Below are 20666 nucleotides of genomic sequence, written 5' to 3' on the forward strand. Positions count from 1 at the left end.
TGAAATTACTTTCATATTGCGACGTGGAAGGGACGGTGGTGGAGTTGCAGACTAGAATATTGCCAAGAAAGTGCCCGCATATCATTCTGCATTTCAACATTTGAAGGTGTGAGACCAGTGGAATGTCAAGAAGACCTCTGGACATTTTTGACAGGAAGTCGGGACATCTCCAGCCATGTTTGCATGACAAAACAGCTATTTCAAGCCAGAACATGAGGTTTTCCTAGATCGTGTCTAGGAGAATGCTGCGACGCTGTTTTGCTGTGAAGCTCCAGAATCTTTATTTCTGGATGAACTCACCCTTTAACCATCTCGGCTGGGTTTTTTAAATCCCTCAGACTGACAAAGTAAACCTACAGGTCCTGCAGCAGCACTGTATGTATCTTCGTCCACCCTATGAAAACACACAGCAGTGTTTCCCTGTTTTCTCTCCTCTGCTCTGGGGTTCGGCTCAAGCCACTTGTGCTCCTGAATAGCTTCAAGTGGGTAAAGAAGAAGAATGAGGAATCTGGGTGGCCCACTCGACCAACCAGGGACGTTTCAGTCTGCAGAAAAGAGAAGTACTGTGTGTGCTTATTTTTTGGACTTTTTCTTTCTAGCCTATGTGGTATTGATATGGAGGTATAGATAGTAGCAGAACAGAGCAGCTGTTCAAATCAACTGCGTGTTAAATAACCAAGTCCAATCCCCTGCTTAATACTAACACCCACAACAAACAGACTAGCTCTCTCTCTCTCCCCTGATGTAAACTGTAAATCTGATTAATTACTGTGAATATATAATTCTCTGTCTATCCTCGGCTTTCGTACACACACACACACGCACACACGGCCAGCGTCGTACAGTATGAGGTGATTATGTAGCAATTACAGCAGTCACAGCGACAAAATGAAAGCTGATCCTTGGAGGAAAAATGGAGAAAATGTCACTCCAAGTTTTGAGTCTATCCCGAGATTTCTGAGCTCTGAATCACAGCGTTCTCTTTTGATCATCACCGCTGCTGCCTCTCTCCGATACACAGACGGATTATTCCCACTAAATCTCCCAAATCCCTAATCCTATTTATCTCAACGCCACACAAAAAAGGTGCTCTCTTCCCACTGCTCAGCTCATGTGTACAGTATGGCTGTGAGTGTACTTGTACATTTATGAGGACCGCTTCTGGACATGAGATAGCGACATTTTCAGGCTGTGCTCACTTTTAAAAAACGCTCTGTTTTTGGAGTTTAGGGGTAAGTTTTAATGTCGAGGCACAATTTGGATTTATACAGCTTCAACACTGTGGATCCAAACACATAGAAAAATGCTAAGTGTGTATATTATTTTTGCATTTCATCTAGGTTTCATTCATCCTTTTAATTTGTTCCAGATGTTGTTTTTCAAGCCTGCCTGAGTGTGAGACAAACTCAATATTAACGACTGACGTACATGAAACACTGTGAAACAGACTTCACCTTAGTGAAAGGAATAATGTAAGCTCAAGTGAAGTAATTCAACAAAATCATAACAAAATAACTAATAAAATGCATGCACTCAACATTAAGGAGGGCAGCATCGTGGCACAGTGGTTAGCGTTGTTGCCACAATCCAAACACATGCAAGTTAGGATGATTGATCACTGTAAATTGCCCTTATCTCTCAAGTGTAAATCTCTATATGTCAGCCCTGTCCAACCCGCAACCCTGCAAAGGATAAGCAGTTGTAGACGTTGGATGGATCAACATTAAGGATGGCTTAAAAAACATGTTGCTTCAGAGAAGAATCAATTGATTTTTTGTCCCTACGGGTTATCAGGACAACCTATAAACCAGAGGTGAGAATCACATAACAGCCACAGAGCAACAAAAGCATTTGATGTTGTGTTTGTGGCTACATGATGAATGTAAGTTTAATTCTCACCACCAGCTCCTGAGAGAAATATCTCCCAGCTGCAGCGAACGCAGCTAAAGAGTGAGAATGAGGTGGCAAATGGTGCTAATAAATGCAGTGTGGAGCAAAAACAGTAAAGTTGAGGGCTGGAAAACCAAAAGAAAACTGCTAAAAAAAATCAATAAAGCTGATTATTTTCAAATCTAGTGACCCCTTTCACATCACACACAACAATTTGATCCATCGTTACCATAAAACTATTGATTAATGCAGCTTATGTTGATTAATGACATTATATTATCTAGGAAATGTGTTACTGGCGTGTGCACAATAGTGTCACACAAGCACTCCAGCCAACACTTCTGATGATTGTGGTCTCGTAGATCTCTAATCTCTTGATCTATTGATTGATTCTGGCCTGTTAATCAAACCCTAAAACGTGTCATGTATTTCATCAGCAAGAGGGAAAGTCAGACCGTCACTGTGATGCTGTTTTCAGTTTCGTGGAGTTTGTCACCTCACACGCAGCCTGACAGCTACGACACACTCAGATTAAATTGAGTTCACGCAATTAGGAGCTGCGAATAACGAGTGTCGCTGCCATTGTGAATGAAACCAGGCTTTTAAAGCCGTTACATCCTGTTATGTCTTCGATCCTCCTCCTCCTCTTTTCTTTTCTCCACCGTTCTCTTCTCCTCCTCTCAGTCTCATTTATGTCTCCCTCCTCCTTTTGTTCCAAAACCTTCATCTACCAACATGTTTTTTTTTCTTCCTTTTTCTTATTTCTTTTCTCTTCCTGTCCCTTCAGGCCCCACACGGCCTCCCTCCATCATTGTTTTCCACAAGTTCCTGGTTATCTCTCATTTGGTAAACCGATTTTCTCTCCTCTTCCTCTCCCTTGAGCTTATTTATTTCTTTCCTCTTTTTCCTCATGTTTTTTTTTTTTTTTTTGCCACAACCTCCCCAGGTAGCCCACTGTGCATTGCACCTGTGTGTGTGTGTGTGTGTGTGTGTGTGTGTGTGTGTGCTAATGAGCTTAGAGCTGTCTCCCTCCCAAGGTGAGGCGCCATGCTGAGGTGATCAGCGCTGCTGGAGCTGCAGGTATCAACCACAAACACCTGCCAGGTTGAGCGCTACCTCACACACTCATACACACACAAAGTAATTTCCTCTCCCTCTTGCTCACATGCACACACACACACACACACACACACACACACAAACACACACACAAGAGGAAAATCATTTCCGTTTCTCTCACTCTCGTATAAATGCAGAATAAATCTTTACTTTCCTCTTTCACATACAAACACAAACACACACGCATTAAATACAGTATGGTTCTCTCTCTCTCTCTCTCTCCCTCACACACACACACGCACACACACAGCTGACTGCTGCACAAGGGCGATAGCACAACTCTGTCCTGTCAACATGCAGGATAATCAGCTGCTGGGGATTGTGGGTAAGCTGTAATAATCCCTCGCATGGAATATGGAAAGCATCAGAGAGTTATTCAATAGGACAGAGATAAAGGGGTGTGCATGTGTGTGTGTGCGCGTGTGTGTGTGTGGGTGAGGCTTTTCCATCTTTAATATGCATCTTCACCTGAAGCCGACTGTCAGTTGGAGTTATTGAAAAAAATCAGTCGACACCAGCAGCTGAACATCAGCCCAGCCTCCCCCTCCTCCCTCCCTCCATCCACCCCAGAGAGGCTGCAGCTGTCTGAAGTGTTCCCTGCCGGAGCCACAAAGTCTTAATTAAGAAGTACATCTGAACAAGCCTCATTTAGTCAGAGAAACACCGGAGAACACTGCATCTTATTTACCTGTGAAGAGACAGAAACTTCCAACCCACATCTTCATCAGTGTGGTGTCACAGTCTTACAGTCACATTAGGATTTCAGTCAAAGGAAATACACGTTCACATGCTGCAGGTGGATCCTGTTTACATCTATTACACCAATCACCCGCCAGAATAAATGTCGTCAGTGTGCATTTCAGCAAACCACGGATGTGCTGAAACTTCACATTTCTTTATGTCGCAACTTGAAGTTTCTTTAGATATAATCTGGTAAGGTTTAGGCCCAGAAAACACTTGGTTTGGGTTAGGAAAACTCCACAGTTTGGCTTAAAATACCTGTTTTGGTCGCCACAGACACAGCTGGAAGATCCCCTTCAAAATATGCAGTGGTGTCACACTTACAAATGTTGAAACTCAGTTTTGAACTGCTGTCACTGGCTTGTCCACCTTCTTGCCCTCCACCTCCCTGTATGACAGTAATGTAAACGTGATCTGACACGTTTTGTAGAAATGTCAGTGTGGTATGTAGCCCATGAAACGTACAGATGTGAAAATATCAGTAGTTGCAGAAACGTTAACTGCCAACATTTTTATCCTGGCGACCGGGCGATTGGACCCCGGTGATTGGTGATTCTAGGTCGAGCTCAGTCTCTCTATAGAAATCATTGTTTCCGAAAAATAATCCAAAGGGCATTATAAAGCTAGATCCAAGAGGATTCACGTGAAACTGTACCGGATTATTTGTCCCAGTCACCGTGTGCACCTGTGCTGCTCTCTGACTCACTTTTGGTGTGTATCGTATTCAGTAATGAGATGTAATTACAAGGTACGTGACTGGATGTGTTCCCCTTTCACAAAAGTATCTGAACAGACCAGATTTCTCCACGATTAAATCAACAAACCAAACATGCCGTTACTGTAAAACTTCAAGTCGGGGAATGTGACCGAACATTACATGAAACTTGAATACGTGGTTGTTTAACAATAAGAAAACAAACCACGATCCCACGCTACTTCAGGACATCATCAAACTACGTCTTTCTTCAAGTGTTTTGACTTTTTTCCCCCATTCTTTGGCCTCCTTTTATGATTTTATTACACCTTCACTATTTCTGTGTGCATTTAAATCCCATCTTCTTCTCTCGGTACATTACGTTTATTTACTATTTATCTTTCTGTGTGTATCTTACAGTTCCTTCAATAATTGTGATTTATGAGTTTAAAGTGAGCTCATCCACTCTCTCAGCCAGTTGTGGTGGAATTGATCAGAAAATTGGCTGACACACACACACACACACACACACACACAGCTCCAGGCCTGTTTCCCCCAGAAGACTGAAAACTCATCATCTACCGACCCCCCAATTGATAGCTTTAAACTAGGGTCTGCTGATCAGAGACATTGATTATCTTTACCCCTGAATCATTCCAACTAATGCCAACTGCAGGCGATTGATCAATTGATCACATGGGTGCACACACAAGCTTTTCGTTCTTTGACTGTCCCACTTTAATGCTACATCTACGGTCCACATTTAGACTGAAAACAAAGGAATGAGAAACTTTCTCATCCATCATCAGGATGTAAAGGAAATTAAAACTCCTCTCTCGCCCTCTAGGTCATGATAATCCTCTATCTTTATTCTTTTAGCCATAGCTCTGCGACTTCACACACACACGCACACACACACGTTAAGAGGGAAACACACAAAATGCGTAATTATTCCGGAGGAAATAGCTAACAGCGGATACAGATCCTAAATGGTGTCGGTCCTCCCCAGAGTCCGGATTTTCAAGGGTTTTAATCAGTTAAATATGTGCGTGGCTACGTGGCTAATCTGCTGGTTAATCTCACTAACACTTTTTATGGGATTGCTCGCTGCGGCGAGGATTACCGCACCACAGATCACAACCTGATTTCCATAATCCTCCTCTTCTGATAAAACTCTGTTTGTCCCCCATCCCGTCCTTTTGTCAGACTCTGAAACATCACCCATTTATTTCATTGATTTTTGGGTGTAGTTATTCTAAAGGCATTATTCTTTAGACTAACTCAGTGTCTCACTCTGGAGAGCTATGACAGTCCTTACTTCATCATAATTATAACCATAATGGAAGATCAAGCCGTCTTCTAATTACTCATTATTGCAGACAAGAAAAAGTTGCATCATTAAGTGAAGGAAATGTGTCTGAGGTTTGTATTAAATCACAACTGAATTGAACAAATGCAGTCACTGACTACAGTCTGCTTTTTGGTCAAATCACCTCTAATGTGCAACGAGAAGATTGTTCTCCTCTCAACTGATTTCTGACAGTGTTTATACTTTTGTTCATCTCTGTTCCTGTTGTGTGATGTTCACTGAAACGTCAGTAATGAAACCATAGTGTTTCAACTTTTGTAAGTGTGTCGCACCACTGGATATTTGTAAGGAGACCTCGGGGCAATTTCAGATATCAAAACGTATATTTGTGATGAAAAGTCGGGACATCTCGAGCCACGTTTGTGGTGACAAAACAGATATTTTAAGCCAAAATGTGATCTTTTCGTAACCCTTACCACGCGTTTTTTGTGCATAAACCTTGCCCAGACATAAACAATGTTGTCACAAGAAAAAATGTCAAATTGAACCAAAAGAAACATTACTTCTTTTTGGTTAGTTCCAACATATCAGTGGCTTGCAGCAACGTATATTGCCAACATTTATTCCTTTGATTTGGTTGCTTAAATGAAACTCGTGTTGAGCTTTTTGCGGTGACAAACTGTTGAGGTCTGAAATAGTGATTTTAATTCACAAAACAACGATTTGTGTCTCGTACCAGACGATCATGATGCTGACTATAAGGAACAAACACGTGAACTTTCAGTTTGTCTCTTTGAAAACAACATTTAAACATGTGTGTCTCTGTGTACATGTGTGTCTGTGCAACATATTTGCCAGTCTGTTTTTTCTTTTTTTTTCTTTTTTTTTTATCTCTCCCCGTCTCTCTCCACTAGCCTCCATTTTCTGCTCCGAAGGTCCGGAGAATCCCCTCATGTGGAGAGAACCTATGATAAAGTAAGCAGGAGGAAAGTGGAAGAGGGAGGGAGGGAGGGAGGGAGGAAGGAGGAAGGAGGAGGAGGTGGAGGTAGGGGACGTCAGAGGCAGAGGAAGACTGAGAATTAGGCTGGGAGTTGAATATGATCAGGGGAGGAGAGACAGAAGAAAAGGCTATCAGGAGGGGGAGGCGAGGAGGAGGAGGAGGGGAGACGTTCAGTGGTGATGGCGGTGGAAATGGGGCTTTAACTGTATTACACTCTGGCAGCTCCATCTCCATCACTTTGCGGGTGAGTGTGTAAGCTCATGTGTTTACTTGAAGACCCTGCGCGCGTGTGTGTGTGTGTGTGTGTGTGTGTGTGTGTTAGTATCACACCCATGGGGCCTTTGAGCTGTCAGTGCTCAGCAATAATCAGCCTCTATCTATCTCCTGATCCATCTCCACCTCTATGTCTCCCCTGCCACTATCACTCACCCCCTCCTCTCCTCTTCCTCCTCCCCCCCGTCCATTCTCCCTCACCTCACACCCACTCCTTACATTTCACACAAACACACACACACACACAGATTAATGTATGTGTGTGCGTGTATGTGTGTGTGTGTGTGAATCGATTCAGCCTCTGCCCTTTCTAAGCACTCTACAAGCACCATTGGCCTCTCACTCTCCACTGAGCAGCATCTGTTTCACACTCCACTACTGCTGTATGCCGTATCACTTCATCTCTCTCTTTCTCTCTCTCTCTCTCTCTCTCTCTCTCTCTGGATTCATATGTGTCTCTGTCCTTGTCTGTCCTCTCTCTTTTGTCTCCACTCTGTTTTTGCAAATGTGATTTCTTCCCCCTCCCCTCCAATCAGCGAGCACGGGGGCTCCGTATTGATTGGCGCTCAGTTGGACTGAGTGAAAAATCTTAACAGTTCACAGTTTATCGATAACACGGGGGCTAACTGCGGGTTCTGATGGCTTCCTGGTGGGATCCTGGATTTAAAAAGCCTCATTAATCGATGGCGTATGGTCAGACAACTGACTTATCTCGTCTATATGGCCCTGATGTGGAAAGATTATGGTTTCTGTCAAACGTCAATACAAAAAAACATGCCATGTTATCTACTTTAGGTCGCTGTTGATCTTTTAACCAGACAAACGATCTGTTCCAGGAAAAGTTTAAAAATTATCGTCGGTCATTATCTACCCAGCCTCATGCCGAGGGAAAGTCGTGTGATGTTTCGTAGTCAACAAAACATTTCTTTATAGCAGCTTCACAGTGCTGCAGCATTCTCCTGAACAACTGAAGCAGATGAGGACTGTCTTTAAAATGTAAAAACCGAAAAAAATAAATAAAATAAATGGCTCCATGCAGCTCATCAAAGTCTCCCAAAGCCTCAAGATCCTAAATAGATATGAAAGACGTTATTTATGCCCTTTTTCTGAATCTGAAATGGGTGAACAAGCTCGAGAGCATGTCAAGGGTGTAATTTTTGTCTTTTCAAAACCAATTTGGGATGTCTAGGCTTCCAGAGACTTAGATTAAGCCAGACAAGCTGTACGGAGCCGTTTTACTGTTATCCTCAGCTCTTTTTTGGGACCTCAAACAAGTCGCCATCTACTTCAGTTGTTTAGGAGAATGCAGCAACACCGTTTTCTGTGAGGCTCCAGGAATGTTTTCTGGTCTGTGAAACTTCAACATGGGGTCGAGTAGACAATGACTGAATTTTTATTTTTGGGTGAACTCATCTTTTAAGCGCCGCAAGAGCCTAAAAAAAAACTTGTTTTCATGCCATTCCTCATCCTCCGCATGAGAATAAGAAGCAACTCCAGCAGTTTATCTCTTTGTATTCATTTTGCTGTGAACGAAGCCAGAGACGGACCATCTCCGGAGGTCAAAACTGTGTCCAAGCTGGTTGTGGTGACTACAGATGGGCTTTGTCAGTATTCATGGATGAATGGTAGCTTTCTTTTCCTCTTCTAGATCCATTTCATCATCCTGTGCCTGTTTTTCTTGCAATATAATGATAAAAAGCTGGCTACAATCAACCGTTGCACAGTGCAAAAGTGAACAGCGGTAAAGTGGGCAGACAAGCACGGCATCAGTCGAAGACACACCTTCAGAGTCAAACCACTTCGAGGGGGATTGTTATGTGTCACCAAGTGTTAGGCCTCACTTCTTTCACAGTCTTTAATAAGACCAGGCATTATCCTCTCCTGGAGGATCTTGAGGTCAAAGGTCATGCAGTCATAACCAGACAGGACATCTTTTAATCCTTAACTGCTGCGATACATTTCAATATCCATAATTGTCGTTAGAATTGCAGAAACAATTGGATCTACTGTCTACAAACAGACACCGTACGCACAAGTTTGTTCTTACACATCGGGACAACAGAACAGAAAGGCCTCTGTTCTGACACCGCGGTGCTGTCAGGTAGCACTGACTCTGAATAAAGGCAGTTAGTGTGCATCTCTAATTTCCCAGGGAGAGACCGCAAGACGGGCTGTGACTCACAGCTCAGAGAGGAGATAATTACTGTTTCCTCCTCACCTCACCTCCTCTCCTCCCCCTCGACTTTCTCGCTTTTTTTTTTTTTTTTTTTCCTCCACTGCTCTTCCTCTCCAGCTGAGTGATTACCCCTCATTAAAAATCAGAATAAAACATTGTTAGCGCAGATCGTTAGGGCGCTCTCTCCCGCCTTTCTCTCACCCACTACTCCGTCGTTAGCACTCAGCGCCGGCACTAAACGAGCGGCCTTTGAGGAATGTTATTCTAATTCCAATTAGCTCTTCAGGCTTGGAGGGAAGCCAAGTCGACGAGAAAAACACTAAAGCTGCGGGCACGCGCGCGCCAATGGGAAGCAAATAAGGGCCACGCACACAGAAGAACAAGCACACACACACACACACACATGCTTGAAACAAAGCACAGACACATACACATGCATAAATACACTGAAGTGACGTGCACGCTCATTTTCAAGAGACCAAACACACACACACACACATACACACACACACAAGCGACACACACTGAATACTCTGAGAATAGCAGCGGCTAATGGCTTTGGCAGCACTCTCACAGGGACCTGAAGAGCAATTAGGCTCCAAACTACACATTGTAAATCCCCTCTGATTACTGTGTGTGTGTGTGTGTGAGTGTGTGTGTGTGTGTGTGGGTGTGTGTGTTAAGCGCTGTTTATCTGCCACCAATTACCTCGCCCTGCCACAAGAGACGCTCACTGGATAAATGGAATCTATAAACACACACACCCGGGCAGAAACACACACACTGGTTCGGTGCATGCACTCAGGTAAATGTGCACAGTCATACAGCGAGCAGGACACACACACACACACACACACACACACACAAACACACACTCAGAGAGTAGCTGTCTTATCAGTTTATGTTGGTGTGACTGGAGGATTTAGTCACATGACCTGCAAGACAGGAGCAGCCAGGCGCCAAAACTAATTTCCACCTTCAAAGACTCCCTTATCTCCTCAGACTCCGTGTGTATATGTGTGTGTGTGTGTGTGTGTGTGTTTGCCGCCTGCATATGCGTGTATGAGTATGTGTGTGTGTGTGTGTGCGGTTGATGATCTGATGTCCTCTGACAGAAAGACTCGCAGCAAATCATGTATCACTGTCTCATCTGCATCAGCCAGGCACACACACACACACACACACACACACACACACACACACACACACACACACACAGAAAGAAAGCAAGATAGAGAGAGAGAGAGACAGACAGATAGATGGACGCATCAGGAGAAAGGACACACACACACACACACACACACACACACAGAGCGGTGCAGGGGGAGGTGGAGACAGTGCGAGCGAGGGAATAGCAGATAGGGCAAGTGAAGGATGTGAAGCATGGAAGGAGATGGAGGGAGAGATGGATTTAAAGAGGGAGGGAGGCACAAAGAAGAGCCGCGTCTGATTCACTGTCATATTTCTTTTTTAAACAACAGATAAAAAGAAACCTTCGGCCCCCCCCCCCGACAAAGCCAAAGTTCAGGAGATACGAAAAAAGACAACGATCTGTATTCCAACAGCTCGAATTTCACAGGGGAAGCAACTCTTATCTGACCCGTGAAGGCAAATACCAAAAAATGCGCACGGGCAGAAAAACAACCACCACCACACCTGGAGGTACGAGGTATTCAAGCAGCAGCAGCAGCAGCAGCAGCAGCGGCAGCAGCAGCAGCAGCAGCAGTGGTGGTGGAGGTGGTGGTGTTGTATATTTCATGGTGCTCTTTTGAAGTTGTCCCTACATTTTCCACTGGCTCTTCAAAGGTCGAGACTGCGAGTGTGTTTCATCATCCCACCCCCACCTCCTCCTCCTCCTCCTCCTCCTCCTCCTCTCCCCCATCTCACCATGACTTTCTCCATCTCCTCAACACTCTCACTGATGTTACACTCATGTTGTATTCTCTCTGTTCGCCCCCTTCCTCTCCTCGCTCTTCTCTCTCTGTCAGCAGTGATTTTCCCTCAAATCAACTGAAATCAAATCACATTTAATGCTTGGTGACCGATCTGTGGTGCTCAGAGGAGGCACAAAGAGAGCAGATACACGAGAGTCGAGAGTCCTGACCTACATGATAAACCGGGAGTCAAAACAGAGATCAGAGGAGGATGTAATGTCTGTGTCGGTGTGGGTGTAAAGGCGAGGAGACATATGTTATGCGTTTGACGTGTGTGTGTGTAATATATTTATATATACCGTGTGTGTAAATGCTCATGTTGGAGCGAACATGTGTGCTCCCTGGATTCATTATTTCCACTCTAATTGTCTACATTAAAATATCTGTTTAATGTAAAATAAATGCAAATGAGCTAATTTCTTATAAGGTGAATCAGAGTGACGACTCCATCATTAGCTGTAATTGCCCTGCTAATGACACACACACACACACACACACACAGTCAGACAGTGTGTCCGTATACTGTACGAGTGTGTGTGTGTGTGACCTATTTGTTCACGTGTGTCCTTGTGTGTGCGTGCGTGTGTGATTTGTTGTCCACATCATATCCATTAGCATCCCCCTGACCTGGAGCTGTTCCAGCCAATCAGATTTTAGTGTGCTGTCAGCAGGTGTCGTCAGCTCGCTGTGAGATTTATCAAAGTGACGGAGCGCACCGCACAGCACGACAGCAGCATTTATCTCTCTCGCTCGCTCCCTCGCTATTCTCTCTCAGTCCGCAGCACACGCACACACGTGTGTATACACACACGCACACACGCATGCACACACACACATTAGAGCTCCACATGAGAATCACATCAGCATCACTTTATTTACTGCAGAGGCAAAGGATGCACATGCTGAGGAGAAGAGAAACACTGACAAGTCATGCAGTAAAGTGATGTTAAAACATAGAATATGAGGCAAACGAGATAATGACGATACTTACAAGAAGGAGAAGAAGAAGAGCTAATGAGAAACAAGAAAATGGTTGAGCAATTTAAAAACTTAGAAGTTCATTTCAATAACCTTGGAAAACCTTGGATGTTAAAGGACGTTAAAAAACTAACTTTGGTTAAATAAAACTTGCATCTTTTATAGTTTTTCTCATCATTCTAATCTGTTTTCACCAAAAACACCAAGTTAACTGTTGAAATCTGGTAAAACAAAAGACATTTTGTTTTTGGCTGAGCATTAAAGGTCCCATATTATGAAAAACACGTTTTCTCTGGTCTCTACATATATAAACTCGTGCTCCCTGAGCCTGCCAACTCCCAGAATGAGGAAAGCAAACGAGTCCTGCATCGTCTCTGCAGCCCCCCTGCTGGTAAAACGAGGCTCCTACAGGCTGTTCAGATTCAGCTCCTGTCGTTACGTAACAAAAGGAGTGATTTGCATAGGCCCAAAACACGCCCCCCTCTCCCCGGAGATATCCGAGAGGGGGGCGTTCATCCCCGAGGTGAAGTTCAGTGTGTCCAGCGGTAAGATAGCAGTGTTTCGCAATGTCGTCGCTCAGAGCTAGACACGCAAATTGCTCTGTTGTTGGTTGTAGAAATCAACATAAGTGCTTATATTCTGTCCCAGCTACAGAAGAGCAGAAGAGACAGTGGTTGTTTTTCATTTTTTAACGAAAACCGTGCCGGCTACGGTTCCTGTAAATTTGTTTGTGTGTGCTAACCACTTCACATCGGACTGCTTCAGTAACGAAGGTCAGTACAAAGCTGGCTTTGCCTCGACACTGACCCTCGTAAAAGGATCAGTCCCAACCATACGGGACCCAGCAACTGCACCCGAGCCACAGGTAAGTGTCGTCATGTTTTGATAGTATTTACAGTTGCCTACGAGTATGGTGACGTCAGCTTGAAATTGGCTAACTAGTTAGCTCCGCTTCGGTCTGCCATGCAACGGCGTTTGAAGCGAGTTTAATGTTAATAATATTACGAGGGAGCTTGGTTGTCACAGTGAAAAGTCTGGAAACATGTGCAGACTGGAGACAGAGACTATGCGAACAGTGTCCAAGAGTTTGGAGACTGTGTTGGAGACAAACACAGCTTTCGCTAGCTGTTTTTAGATGTTACCTGTTGCGGGTCAGTGGGGGATGGGAGCCGGGTGGTTGTGTTGGGGAGTCCTGCTGCAGCCGCAGAGTCTGTATTTTTCTGAGCCTCTCCTTCTGGGTCCGATTCTGGGTCAAACTGGTGTGGTTGAAGTCAGCATCTCAGCGAGCCATAGAGATACATCCACCGTAAACATTAGCACATGCTACCGCTAGCATAAGCAGCATCCTCTCCCTGAGAGGGGCGCGTAGCAGGACGGAGCTCATTAGCATTAAAGGTGCAGCTGAAATTCAGGACCACGGATGGGTTTGGGGCAGTACATTTTGAACACAGTGTTGTTGGACCTCTGACAGCTGTGTGAAATTGATGAAAAACAGTATAATATGGGACCTTTAAGAAGAGTCAGACTGTTGTAGGTAAACCCTCATCTTAGCCGACTGACCAAGAGTGAGGCGGAAAACACAGGCTTAAATACACATCAATGATTAACAAATGAAACACAGGTGAACACAGAAAAAGGGCGGGAAAGAGACAAAGATAGGAAATAGAAAGTCACAACAAGACACATGAGTTTATTACTACAAAATAAAACAGGAAATAATGACACCAAGAAGCCAAACTGTGACACCCTCAGTAACTACTAGCGGGGACAACGTTATCCTCAGCAATATGTACGATGGTTAGAGAAATAAGTAGTAAAACAATAAATTGTCCAAACTTGGAATATTTCTTTAAAGCAGCTATAAGGAACTTTCATTTTGTTCATTATGGCGGCCCCTGTGGACAAAAGAGGTAGTGTTTCCAATGTCTCCTGTCATGAAGGTTTTTAAAGAAAGATGAAACTCATGTTTGATGCTACTTTTCCTTTTCAAACACACCTGTTTGCAGGATGCATAATTATGAGGATCTAGGATTTATATCCATTTCTGGCTGACTGTAATAAATAACTTTATGAAAGCTAATGCTCATTTTGTTGAGAGAGCTGAACAATCACCATATTTGTCTTTGACGAAGAGGACCAAGTTTGAATCCTTTTCAAATCCCACAATTCTCTCCATCTGTTGAACGACCGACATGTGTTTCTCCTGCGCTCTATCACTGTCCAATTTAGTTTTTAGTTTGTTCTTCTGTCGATTCTTCTTCTCTCCTCCGATCCTGCCCACGCAGGCATAACCACAAAACATGACATCAGTGATGAAATTCTCTAAAATAAAATTCTCTCCCCTGCTTTTCCTTTAACTGGCCGACATACTTCTTACTATGAAACTATGTCTGACAGAATGTTAACATGACTCTTAAGGTCTGCATGCCATAAATTGTTTAATGTGTTTTTGCAGTGAATCCGACCTGCAGACAGGCATTAAGAGTAAGAAATAAGACGTTTTCTTGTGATGTTCTTGTTTTCTCATGTAGGTCATCAGTAATATTAAATTAAGAACGTTTCATATCCAGTTAAAATATTTAAGTTATTAGCTGAAAATGCATTAGGCAGGCATCTAGGGAATGGTATTCCAGCTACTTTATATGACGTGTGAATGTTTATAAAGTGTGTTTCAGTCACAAAATGTTTAATGTAGCTTTAAGTGTGGAACAAATGGTCAGTATCTCCGAGCCGCACTTCAATAAAATGTAACCTCATCCTTCCATGCTCACAATTTAAAGAAGTATGAATGATTTGGATGTTTTCTTCTACTTTCTTCTGCTCAATCGAACACATCAGATTCTCTAAACAAAACCTCTGACTGTATCTATAACATGTAAATTACTTCAATCTGTTTTTTCTTTTTGTTTTAGGTTGATTGCCAACAAAATGCTCTCACATCGTTAGAGTTTCCCCCTCAGGACAGTATCCACACACTGACACACACCAACACAACACACACACACACTATGCCACCCATGACCTTTGACCTTTCACTGTGCCACGACCCCATCACGATGATGTACAGCAAGCTCATCATCTCCATGGTAACATGAACTAGTTGCACAGAGCAGCGCCACGGGGGAGTGTGGGTGTGTATGGGTTCAGTTAGGGAAGAACACACACACACACACACACACACACACAAACACACACACAGAGACTAATAGGACTCTCCATCTGTCTATGTAAATCAATCCTGACCTTTGTTGAACTCTGGCTGTGCAGTTTGACAGTTAATCACTTGATAAGTGTGTTATATGTATGAGTGTGTGTGTGTGTGTGTGTGTGTGTGTGTGTGTGTGTGTGTGTGTGTCTGAGTCAGTGTGTGTGTGTGTGTGTGTCTGTGAGCTATTGTTTCTTGTTTAGTGTAATTGAGTACAGAAAAACAGCAGGCCACCAAAGCATCAGGCAAAATGGAAGTAGCCCTTTGTGTGTGTGAGTGTGTGCGTGTGTGTGTGTGTGTGTGTGTGTGTGTGTGTGTGTGTGTGTGTGTGTGTGTGTGATATGACAGTAAGATGCTGATGTTTTCTGACCTTGGCGATGAATCAGACGAGTGTCTATCCATCAGTAAGGAAGGCTGATGGACACATTGTGTTTGAGAGGCTTCTGGTTTGAATAATTCATTTACAGAAATGTTTCAGCTCATTTCTTCTTTCTTTGTCTTTTAGGAATCATGTTGAGTTCAGCGTATTTCTTGGTTTTACACAAACCAAAGCGAGAATAAGTTGTGTTTCACTTTAAAGAAATAACAAATGAGCAGATACTAAATTAGTGACTTTGTTTATTTTAAAATATTGTACATATTTTAATATATCTGTGTGCCATTTATTTTTCTTATTGTGCCTTTTTGCTACATTTTTACAGCTGATTTTACCTGATATTATTACTCCATTAAACAAACACTATTGAAATTAATTGGAAAAATACAGAGACTTCACCTGTAATGAGATTACAAGGTTCAAAAGAGTGTGGGGTCGCCCCCACACATGCTATTCACTGACAGATCGTTGCCTAGATATTCAATAAAAAATGCAAATATGTCCAAACAAAGCTCACCGGACAGGTTTTTTAGGCAGCCGTGCATCGAGAAATAGACAACGGCAGTCAGAAATGAGCCGTCTATGGAGAACTTTGGTTCTTGCATAACTAACTACGCTGCTTCTCCGGTTGCTTTTAAACGTTGTACATAAATAAACTTGTAAAATGCAAATTATGCTGACCTCGTTTGGAGTACTTGCTAATGTGTTCAATATAGAAGAAAAATAAAAACAAAACAGTAACTTATGAGCTATTAACAGTTTTATGGAAAGAAGTGAAGAGAAGAAAAAGGCTGGCGATATTCTGTGTGCTTCTAATCGTCAACAAATCCCATGATACATCACCAAAACCGCCAATAAATCCAAATAGCAAGTATTGTTTGTGTATAAAAGCCTGATTGAGCTAATTTGAGTCGACCCCACATGCACCGTCCTGCTGTAAATACTGATTAACACACCAAAAGTGTGTTAATACACAAATAAATAATTCACTTATATCTTTTTAAAAAAACACAACTTTTTGTTCATAAGATTCAGTTTTCAGTCGTGAATGGGCTTCAGTCTGAGTGCCAGCACCAGAGGAAAGAAGTTGGAAAGTATCAAAAGAGAGGATTTACGCATTTTAGGTGAAAAATCTATAGTAAAGACGGTGTCACCTCGACTTATGTTTACCTTCAGCAAAGTATTTGTGATAAACTACATGGCAGCTGCTCTATACCAGATCTAGGTTACATTCCTGTGTGAGCAACATGTCGATATCGGCTGCTCTCGTGTGTGACGAGTTCGGTCAATAAGTCAATAACGTTTCTGGACAAGATCTCTATATTGTTGTGTGGGTTTGGTGGGGTCATTATGTCAGAGGGTGCCTGCTCTGTGCACACACACACACACACACACACACATTCACAGATGTCGATGGCCTGTCATTGGATTTGATAGATGAACGTAAATGTGCAAAATCTGTTTTTTTACGCTTTGACTCAATTGTAACACACAGAATCTGATTTTCAGTGGTTAAAATGTCATTTGCAGTGGGGACACCTTCTTACACAGGAATACTGATGAGTGGTCTCCGAAGGGGATTCAGTTTATAGAGAGAGTCTGTGTGAACATCGACTGCAGCCGGAGCTTATTGTCAAGACATCGACCAAAAACGCTGTTTGGACACTGGCAACCTCTGACATCGCCCGTCAAATATCATCATATCCACTCTGAATCTTAACAGTTAAGAAATACGTATTCTGCATGTGATTTTGAACGGTACTATAGTGGAGCCCAGTTGTAATACACGGATAAACACTCACACATACACACACACATACAAATGTTCTCAGATTAACCTAATCAAGCTAATCTGTCAGATTAACACACATTATAAAACGGCCACTAATCCGCGCCCGTCCTTCTGCAGAGCTAACTGAGCGGTCATTGAGATAAACACGATGCAGCGTCTCACACATCGCATGAACCGTTTCCTGTTGCTGCTCCTCTGTTTTGTAACAGTCTCAGAGGTGTGACATGTTGAACACTGTGTGGCCTTTCTACTCAAGCTTTTGGACTTGTACTGCATAAATTAACGTAAAAAAAATATATATTAGATTTATAAAATCTTCGGGGCCCACCCAAACTTTTAATCTCAACTCTGATCCCGTCATTGACACGAGAAATGATACGTGTCGATGTTGAAGTCTGTTCCCCAGTCAAATAATCTTGCCCTCCTGTTAGAGTTCCTGCAATGCCACCTACTGATCTTAATCTGCACCCAGGGTCAGCAGGTGCACACACAGACTTCAACACGACATCGTATAGAAAAAGATCAGATAAAGGAAGAACATCATGTAATTTAAGTATCCTGTTTTATCATTTCTGATGACTTTCTATTAATATTTTAAGATGATTTTGAAATTGATTACAAGACTTTTATTTCCGTTCAGTTGAACTGAACTGAACTGAACTGAACTTTTATTTCCCATTTTCCCACTTTGGGAATCACTGCTCTCAGAGTTTTCCCTCTGACGTCATGAACCAAAGCAGTGTAATATACAGTATATATACATGTGTGTTTATTATTTACTTTCCAGGTAATGTCAAGTGCTTAAAATGCAGAAATTATAAACTTCTCGGGAACGATGACATTTTAGAAATCAAACATCTTTAACAGAAGTTACATATAGATTATAATAATGACAGTTTTATTATTTATTAAAGCACAGGACTGCATTTTACAACCGCAGGTCAACAAGTACCATCATGTATTATAGGAGGCTGCTGCCCTCTTGCCTGCAGAAGTGGAATAGCAGACAGTGTTGTTCACCACTAACTGCATTTACATAAACTCAGAAAATAACAGCTTTAGTTTTTGGATTCAATTTTTAGTTATGCTGCTAATTTGAAGAGTAAAAGGTGATAAAAATAAAAAACAAAACATGGTCGAAGTTAAATCAAACAATTACAGCTAAAAGTTGACACTATAACTCTTTTATTTTTTAATACCAGGACAGTAATACACACACACACACACACACACACACACACACACACACACACACACACACACACACACACGAGCCAGATTGCACACATAGCTCCTTGCTTTAATGACATTGTCAAAACCAGACATGACAAACAATATGACATCCAGACTGGATGCACCAGACTGTGTGTGTGTGTGTGTGTGTGTGTGTGTGTGTGTGTGTGTGTGCGTGTGTGTTAGGGGGTGACCGTGTGGGCTCACTTGTGTGTGTCTGACGTGGAGGTGGATTGGGACAGACAGTTCGCCGTCCCAGATGTCGTCAGAGTGACCAGTGGTCCCATTTTCTGACCTTTGACCTTTCCAGATGGCGACACCCTGCGCCCCCTCCATCAATCTGTGTGTGTGTGTGTGTGTGTGTGTGTGTGTGTGTGTGCATCTTTGAAAGGCTGACTGATGAGGTTTGAAGGATGTGCCACAAGCCTTTAAATTAATTTAAGCTCTAATCTTGTGTTGTCTTTTAATCATTTCTTTTGTAAAGGTTTGGGACAGTCTATAAATGTTTGTCATGACTCCACATGACACTCAGACAGGATCCAGACATCTTTCACCCCAATTATTCAAATAATTAGCGCACAAATATAAAGACTGAACAGAATCATTCATGGTAATTGTTTAGGTTGTGTGGTATTTATTGTATATATTGTTTTGTTTCTGAACCTGCAGATGCAGAACAGCAGAGAGGACCTGCTCTCTCTCCTCTATACTAATATATTCATTACTGTCATTAACCTCTCTGCTACACAGTCCCCTTATCTAATTATCCCCGATGCCACACACACAGACACACACACACGCACCGTTCTCAGCTGCTGCTCCACACACACCCCATCCCCACCTCCGCTACCCCACATGTTGTTTGACAAATGAGTGGTCTCGCCTCATCAAGCACATGACAATGTAAACAGATGGGAGGTGGAGACAGGGACCCGTGCCAGCTCTAAACACACAAACACACACAAACACATACAGACACACACACACACGCACACACACACACATACACACAGTGCAAAATCCCTAACATATGTTGCAGTTATTCAAACAGCTATGCTCGGAGACACTTGCAGACGCTCGGGGAGTATGGATAACAGGAGGGTCTTTTAGAGCAGCAACCAAGGAGAAATCATCTGATTTATTGATTTGTCTCTTTGTGTCTTTGTGGGGTCCTTGAGTATAAGCAACAGACAGACAGGCAGACAGACAGACAGACAGAAAAGACCTGAAGTTGTGAAAATTGGCTTACATGTCGACTACTGTACTTATTAATTCTCCACATCAAAGTCTGTTTATGGGGACTACAAGGCTACAACATCTTAATCAAAGTTGTCTAAATCCGTCTGTAGCTCCAGAGGAAGCTTCATGAAGCCTGATGAATGTCGACGGCCATGTTGGTGTTGGTGACGTCAGCTAAATGAGGCGATGTAGGTCAATGAGCTGTTTTACATACAACTTTATGGTGCTTTGTTATGTTTACGACAAAATCAAAAATTACTTGTCTCTCACCACTGACAATTGTACATTTATTTTCAAAATAAGGTCCCATGGCTTCACACCAGAAGGGGCGGGACTTCACTTCTTTTTGATTATTTAATGTTGGGAAATTTTTCTCAACAACAACACTTAACATTCCCTAAAATAGATATAAATAGACTCAAAGATTTTAAAATCGTTTTTTAAAAAGTGACCCTGCCTGAAACTTAAAGCACAGGTTGAGTCTGGTGTGCAGGCTACACCACCTTGTGGTTGATGTTACCGGTTGCCCATTAAATAAAATCTTAAACTATATGTTTTAACAGTCTGGTTGAAGGTTTTTCTCCAGGCAGTGATGTGAAGTAAAACCATATGATAAGACAATTACTCTCAGACAGGAGTACTTTTACTCCTTGTGAAATTGTGGAATACTTACGTTTCTTACTTACTTATTTTTTTAATTGTGGAGA

Source organism: Pagrus major, chromosome 5, assembly GCF_040436345.1.
Source record: "Pagrus major chromosome 5, Pma_NU_1.0".
In the NCBI taxonomy this organism is placed as follows: Eukaryota; Metazoa; Chordata; class Actinopteri; order Spariformes; family Sparidae; genus Pagrus; species Pagrus major.